The sequence below is a fragment of the Neomonachus schauinslandi genome, chromosome 4 (assembly GCF_002201575.2).
Source record: "Neomonachus schauinslandi chromosome 4, ASM220157v2, whole genome shotgun sequence".
NCBI lineage: Eukaryota > Metazoa > Chordata > Mammalia > Carnivora > Phocidae > Neomonachus > Neomonachus schauinslandi.
This window is the reverse complement of record NC_058406.1, coordinates 101,167,087-101,175,462: the sequence shown is the minus strand read 5'-3', so window position 1 is coordinate 101,175,462 and position 8,376 is coordinate 101,167,087.

Here is an 8,376-nt window from a genome sequence, read left to right as displayed (position 1 = left end):
GGTCACTTTCACTGCGGAGAGGATTTCCCGCACAGACGGTTGTCAGGACAAGGCCGGGCACTCTATTGAACGGAGCAGCTCATGCATGAGAGCAGATTGTGCCAATTCTATGGAGCACGACCCCTCGGCCCCGGCTTCTCCTGCTAACAAAGTTATCTTTCCCAATCTGCTTAGGCAGAAGGGGACCCACTTCCTGTCCTTGTGCTGAGCACGCAGAGCAAGCAGGACCCAGGCCAGGCCTAGGGCTGACTCTTGGCATGCCCCCCCGCCCCCCGCAAATCCTCCTCTCTCCCCGCTAAAAGTCTTGGGTTCTCCTCAGCTGCCTGGCACCTTGGTTAGAGGAGTGCAGGCTGCAGAAAGCGGCCATTGGCTGGATCAGGACTAGGGAGTGTCCTGACATTCTAGCTGCCTGGGGAGGTGCAGAGAGAACATCCCAGAAGAGGGGGAGGGAAAGAGGCTGATGCAGCCTCAGATTTGCTGGGGTGGGAGCAGTGGTTGATGCTGTAAGTCAGTGGGTCTCAAACCGCGGTTCCCCATGTCAGTGAAGGTAGCATTGCCTGGGAACTTGTTAGGGGTGCGGGCCCTACCCCAGACCGACTGAGGCAGAAACCCTGAGGGTGGAGACCAGAAAACAGTTTTAAAAAGCCCTCCAGGTAGTTCTAGTGCATGCTAAAATTTTAGAACCGCTGTTCGAGGTAGCCCAGGCTACTAGGATTGGTCATGCTGGCCCCCGTGCCCAAAACGTTTGTATCACAGCCCTCTCCTACTCCCCACTGCTCTTCCTGACACCAGCCTCCACCACGAGGCCCTGGGAACCTGTCTTTGGGTCCATCCAGAAAACAGACCAGCTAATATAATATCAGAAGTCAGAAGGCGAGAAAAAGATTTTGTATAAACGTGGTGTGGGCAGCTGTGTACCTACACGGAGGGGTGGGCCGATTTGTCTCCATTTTACTGAGACTCAGCAAGGTTAAGTAATTTGCCCGCGGTCACAGAAAGAAAGGGGCAGGGCGAGGACTGGAACTAGATCTGCTTGACTCCAAAGCCCATGTTTGCTCTGGCTGTCCATGCTGTCGCCTTTAATTATGAGATTCAGTTCTACAGTGCTGACCTTTCAGAGCATTTGGGGTCTCCGGTCTTTGTGCTAATCAGTTAACATTTGCGTGTTTAAAGAAGGTTTTTTTTTTTTTTTTTTGTCCTGAAAAATCCACATAGCTGCAAATATTTTCTAAATAGAGGCATTCACTTTGCACATATCCGTGTATTTTTTAAAAACGTACATACAGCATGAATGCTTGCACAATGAAAAGAATTGAACAATATAGGGATAAACGCAGGATAAAGAGTAAAGATCTCTGCTTACCTTCTTCTTCTCATCTCCTGGTCACTGAAACCACACTTAACAGTTTGGTGTGTGTCCTTCCAGATGCTTTTTGCTTTTTAAAGATACACTTCATATATACATATTAATATATGCCTAATATATCTCGATATCTTTGCTGTATATGTATACATCGTCTGCAATAATATTCCATCATGGGGTGCCTGGGTGGCTCAGTTGTTAGGCATCTGCCTTCGCCTCAGGTCATGATCCCAGGGTCCTGGGTTCGAGCCCCACATTGGGGCTCCCTGCTCAACAGGAAGCCTGCTTCTCCCTCTCCCACTCCCCCTGTTTGTGTTCCCTCTCTCTCACTGTGTCTCACTCTGTCAAATAAATAAATAAAGTCTTTATCAGCACCACGCTCTAACCAACTGAGCTAACCGGTCAGCTGGTAATAAATAAAATCTTTAAAAAAAAATAATATTCCATCATAAGGACATCCTGTAAATTTGTTCAGTCTGTTCTCTGTTGAAGGACATTAGGTTGCTTCCATGTGTTTTGCTACTACAAACTTTCAAAAAATGATAAACATCTATATGTACATATTTTGAGGCAAATGTAGGAATAGTTTTGGAGGATGTATCCCTGGAGGTAGAACGGATTGCTCAAAACAGGCATGACCTGAAAGTCAGTAAGTACCACCAATTACTCTCAAAAGAGACTGCGCCCGACCATACCTACAGGCTCAGTAGAGTGTGGGAGCAGGAGCTTCGTGATCTAGTTTTACCATCGCCGGCTATTGTCCCTCTTTACATTTCTTTTTGACAACAGGATGAGCAGGAGATATTCTTTATTTTAATTAGCAATTTTCTGATTATCGGATGACTCATATATTTACGAGCCATTTGCATTTCTTTTTCTCTGGATCGCGCACTCATATCCTTTGTCCGTTTTAGGGGGGCAGTTATTTACCTTTTCCTTGTTGGTTTGTAAACTCTTTTTATAGGCCATGGTTAATATTTCTCTGTCATAAGTATTGTAAAATTTTTTCATACGATGACTTGTAACTTTGCTCTTAGTATGTTTTGCTGTACAAGAGGATTTATATTTTTATCTAATCAAATCTGTCATTAAAAAATTTGCAGTTTCTCGTCTTTGTACCTGGCTTAGGCTTCTACATTTCATTAAAATTCAGAAGACCAGTTAGGAAAGAAATTTGCCAGGGTAGATTCTGCTTCAGTTCAGCATTTAAGCCTGGATCCCTGAAAAACTGAATTGTCAGAGCAATATGAACCCTGTCTATTCTCCTCCTAGTTTTGGCTATAGTGGCCTTTTAATTTTAATAATAAAGGAATTATGTAAATTGCATTCATTGTCTTGGTACATTTGGCAACAGATTTTCATCATCATCATCATTTTCCAGGGCCTATGTGATTTGCAAATCAGAAAACCAAACCTGGGGATGGGCTGTGTCATTTTGCTTCTTGTAGGTGTTTTTGTTTTGCTTCTTTATGGTTTTGGATGCCTGATCTGTACTTCTATTCAGATAACACGTGTGGGTGGAGAGAGAGCATGGAACTATTATTTTCTTTTTCACAGGCATATTTTCTACCCTTTTATGGGGAGGACATTTCTTTCTTTTTCTTTTTGCCTTAACCTTTACTTTGTGGCAAATAAAATAGCTGCAGTCTGGGCCAGTTACCCCAAATTCCAAAAAAGCCTGCCTCCTTTTTTAATCCTTTACCACTTGGTTTCTTTTTGACTTAAGTAAGTGGCTTGACTCTGATCAGATTTATCGGGAAGAATATGGTTCTGGCAGCTGGAAAACTTCAGTCTATGGTTTAATCTCCATCACCAACCAAGGACTTTGGTTTCTCCATCTTTGAAGTCAATCTCCTGTGCCATCTACCACGGTTCCCAGTCCAAAGAAGACTGAGGGGTGTTTTCTGTCCACTCCTCAGTTTCCTGAATCATAACATGGGTAAACAATGAGACATGCCTGGCTGAGTTTTTTTTTTTTTTAAGATTTTATTTATTCATTTGATACACAGAGATAGATAGAGAGAGAGAGAGAGAGAGAGCATGAGCAGGGAGAGAGGCAGAGGGAGAGGGAGAAGCAGGCTCCCTGCTGAGCCAGGAGCCCCATGTGGGGCTCGATCCCAGGGACCTGAGCCGAAGGCAGACGCTTAACCATCTGAGCCACCCAGGCGCCCCTGGCTGAGTTGTTTTGAGGGTTAAATAAGAGAATACAGAATTTTACAAATGCACATGATGAAAAGTTGTTCTTCAGAAGCAAGTTTGGTTTCTTTTGGGGGTCATGCTGCTCTTGTACCACTAGATGGCGTTATCAACACAGCCAGCTGGCTAAGATGGTTCTGTCTGAAGTCCAAGCAGGGGAAAGGGGATCCCCACTTCTTTTTCTTCCCTATGAATGAAATATATTTAGCAACGATGATTACAGATATAACAAAGAAGCTTTCATTTTTGCTGTAAATCATTTGTTACTGCCAAAGCTTTTCTTAGGCAACAGACTGCCCTGAGGAATGGTTGTTAAGTAGGGCCCAGAAGCCAGAGTGGTTTTTTTGAAACACAAATTTGATCATGTCCTTCCCCTTCTTAAAACCCTTCTGTAGCTTGCTATTAAAATACGGAGATACTGTTTAACATTTTTATTTTAAGTTCAACCTTGTTCTGGAATTGAGGGTATAAAATAAGTCATTCATGTCAAGGGCAATGTGCCCCTAGTCCCGCCTCTCAGGCACCACAGGACCCCCGAAACTCCAGGAAACAAGGCTCAAGAATCAGGACAGAATGAAGCTTGGGGCCTTTAACATATCGCATAGGGTCCTCTGCTGTCTGAGGCTTGCCTGTTACTCCAGCCCATATCTTGCCACTCCTCACTTTGCTCTTGTCCTTCAGCTACTGTAATCTACTGAGTTCCCTATACACAGCGCCCTGATTCTTGCCTCTGTGCCTCTGTCCCTGCAGTCCCCTCTACTTTGAACCTCCCTCCCAACTCTGACGCATCCATCAAGGCTCAGCTTGGGCTTTACCTCCTTCAGGAATTCTTCTCTGACCCCATCTAGGTTAGATTTCAAGAGGTCACTCATGCATCTTTCTTCTCTGCTAGTCTTTGAGATTTGTGAGTGCAGGGAATGTGTCGTTCTCATATCTATTTTAGGAAGGCCAGTACAATGAGAGAACTCAATGGCTTTTTGTGGAATGAATAAATGAATGAGTGATGAACACAGAGAAAGGCATTCCAGATAGACGGGATGGCAGGAGATGAAGATGTAGAAGTTGGAGAAGGAGGTGAGTGTTTTGGGGAGTGGATGGTTTGAGTCCAGGAGTAAGGGGAGTTCTTCCCACGCTCCAGGCTGAGCCACTCACTAGAAACCAAGGTGATCCCTGTCCTCTCAAAGCTCCAGCATTAGTCCCCATGAAGGTCACGGGGTGGGGGGGCAGAGGGGGAGCAGAGGTGGGATTGTATGGCAGCTGTAAGAGAAGCCCCAGAAGCGGCCTGCTTCTAAGAATAAATTTGACAGTGACCTTCAGTGGCCTGGGATTGAGGGTCTGGAGCTGCTTAGGCTGCACCTAAATGTGAGGTCCCCGACACAAATGACCTTTGCCAGAAATTAAACACACACACACACACACACACACACACACAATCTCTTTCTCTGTTTTCTTCCTCTTCTGAGAGCGGATCCTCTTTTTCTTCTGAGGGTCTCTGAGAAGGGTATACAGGACAGGGCTCCTTGGGTTAATGAAGGTGACCTTTCTCAACTGGGCAAACGCTCAGGGAGCAGCCCACATGGTTCCAGGAGGAAAAGGCTGCAGAGGAAAAGGGCCCGGGAGGTAGGGAGGTAGTTCTTGTTCCTTGTGATTGCAGACACAAGAATCAGTCTTGAGTCAGCACTGTGTGTGGGAACCAAGAAGCTGACCACAGAGTTGTCACCCTCTGGCCTCTGGACCTGTAGGGCATGGGGTTTTCAAAAAAACTGGAAGATTTCCCTTCCCCCTAAAAACAGAGATGGAGTTGCCGCACTCCCTCACCCTGGCAGCTTCCTAAGCAGCAGACTCACCTGCCGAGGTGCTCCAGGGCATACTTCGGAGGTAGGATGTTGCCTTCCTGTTGCCTCATCCCAAGCCTTTCCCATGGAATGGCACCTCCAGCCCCTGAAACTGGAGTCTTTATTTGTTTACACCTGTGAGGTGATACAGAACTGAAGAAGCTTCCGTCTCTGGCCAGTTTATGCCCCATCCTACCCTCCAGGGTGACACCGGGAAGAGGCTGCCCACTTGCCAAAGACTTGCTGCCCCAGGCCCCTGTACTTCCTTAGGTCTGGTGGCTACTGAGGAAGCTGGGATTTCCTGAAACTTTTGTGCTGCTGATGTGACTTGCTGAGGCCAGCCTCTTCGCTGGCACCAGGCCCCTTTTCTCCAGATAGTCTGCCAAAATAGGTCAAAGCCAGTTTCCAGTCTCACAGGCAGGAAGGGACTCTGGCCATGTAAATGGAGAGTGTGGGAGCCCCAGAGGAGAAACATCTAGCCCTCCTGACATTACCACAGTCACAGGGCTTCAAATGTGCCCCCTGACACATGTTAGTTTCCCCCTCCAAACCTCACAGGGGGGCATGATGGTGACAAGTCCCATTGAGTGTGAGAGCCAGCAAAGGACAGAGAGGAGTGTTGACAAAGCAGAGAGGGGAATTCTAAAGCCTCCGAATTCCTAGGAGTGGGTAAACGCAGCTCATAGCCTGCTTTGCTCAGCCAGCCCAGGGCTCCAGGGAGGTGGATGCCTTCCTCTCTTAACTCCCAATGTGAGCCTCCCTAGAGGGCAGACGTGGCTCTTGACCTAAAACTGGGAGGAAAACCACTTGGAATTTTTTAAAAAATGTTTTCTTACTTCATTTTCCTTCTGAGCATCCAAACAATGCCTCTCCAGGCAGCCGGGCATGGCTGTCGTAAAATGCAGCTGAAATCTGTATCTATGGAAACAGGCTGGCTCCTTTTGCCTCTCTCCCTCCCTGCGTCTGTGTTGGCCCGGGTGGGTCTAGACTCCAGGCTCCGCGCTCTGAGGTAGGGGCTGCTCTGGCTGAGCCCTGCCCGCCCTGCCGTGCTGCCCTCCTCCCACCAGGGGCAGAGGGAGTGATGGGAGGAGAGTGATGGGGGGGTGGGAGGTGGGGGGAGGGGGGCGCAAAGCTTCAGATAGTCCCAGAGAGACAGTGCAGAAGAGTGTGTCTGTCTAGGGCTCCGGGGAAAGCAGGCGTGCCGCTCCATGGGGACAGCAGTGACCTGGGCACTTGGAGCTCCAGGTTACTCTCCTGGCTTTTGAGCTCAGGACGCAGACATTTACTCAGTCAACAAAGTTCTTTCCTGCCTTCTTCATGCACCCTGGGTTTGGCTATGATTCTCTGGGCCTTTCTTCCTTTGCCTAAAAAGGCAGTTCATTACTCCTTAGGGGTACATATGTGATGGTGTTGGTTTAAGTTTTTTTTTTTTTTTCTCTTGGATTTAAGACAAATGAAAATCAGTCTGCTTCAACTTGGCAGAATGGACTGAAATGGAAACAAAGACATCAGAGCTCCCTTCTCCTTGGCCCTAATCTGCTGACTTACCAAACCACACGTTTTCTTGCAGGGGCAACCTGTCTTTAAACTAGGCCCTGCAGACAGGTCTGGCTCATGAGTTGGGAAGTTGGCGGGGAGGGTTGAGGGGCAAGGTGATGATGTTGGGGGACCTCACTATCTGACAAAAAGTGTCATGTAACAGAGTTTCTAGGAGATCATTTCCATTCCAGCATTGTGCCTTTGCCTGGGCAGTCCAGGAAAGCATCCAGAATGCCACCAACATTGTCCTTGTGTCACTAGGGGGCGATGCTGTCTCTCTTTTGCTCCACGCAGGGTTTTTTGTTTTTTTGTTTTTTTGGTTTGTTTGTTTGTTTTAGGACTTCTTCAGAGACTGTGGGCCAAGAAAGAGGCCACTTTCAGCTGTGCCTTGGAGTAGATGAACTCTATTCATCACACCAGAATAGAAGGGCATAGTTTAAATGTGAGTGGCTGAGAAGATGGGAAGGCAAAGGGACAAAGCCTGGCCTTAACTTGGGGGACTGTTTATCATGGGATCATATTTGCTTGCCCTCCCTCCCTCTGTTTAGTGAGCTGGTGCCCCAGAGGGTATCCCCCACTCTCCTCTTCTTTTCCTACTCACTAGCTCCTTTCATCACTGCAATATTTGCCCTATTTCTCATGGCTCCCCAAACCGCCAAACCTGAGAGTCTCAAGATTCTCTGCTATACCCCCTGCCCTCTCCCAGGCCTGCCCTGTTTCCTCTGCTCCTGCACTATTTGACTGTATGTACCCAGGAAATATTTGGTCACGAAAGGGCAAAAGTATATTGTGTACTGTTGGTTCATGTGATGGCAAAGCAAAGAACCTCAGCAGGTGGCAGTCTCTGACCTCGGAGATTAGAGGCTCCGGAGACAGCAGCACTCTGGGGCCATTCTGACTGGAGTAAGGGAGAGTCCATTCTAGGAGTTATGGCTGGGATTGTGTGAATTTAGCTCCTCCACCTGCTTGCTACCATTACTGGAAGCCTCTGTAGCTGGAGGCAGGGTTGGTGGAGTTCCCGGGGCCCTAGAAGGTGTATGGGAGGGGGCCTCCTCTTGGGTGAGCTGCCTACCTTGCACTTGCCCTCCAAAAGCCCGCAGGCTGATCATAAGCCACTGTGACAGCCTGCACCAACAGAGGCTCCACGCTCCTACTCTCCAATTCATGCTCTCCTTGGCCTGTCTGCAAACCCAAGAGAGTGGAGACTTCCGAGGAATTTCTCTGCCCACTAGATGCAGTAGGCACATTTTCATGTCCTTTTAAAGGATGAGGGGGCTTTGCATGGAAGACTCTGTAGTTGGAGTTCATCACTGGCTTTCTCAACATGGTGTAGTATTTTCTTTGCTCTCAGACTCTGTAACCAGACAGGCTGGCTCTGAACCTACCACTTACTGGCTATGTGATATTTGGCAAATTAACTCTTTGAAATCTCAGCTTTATCAT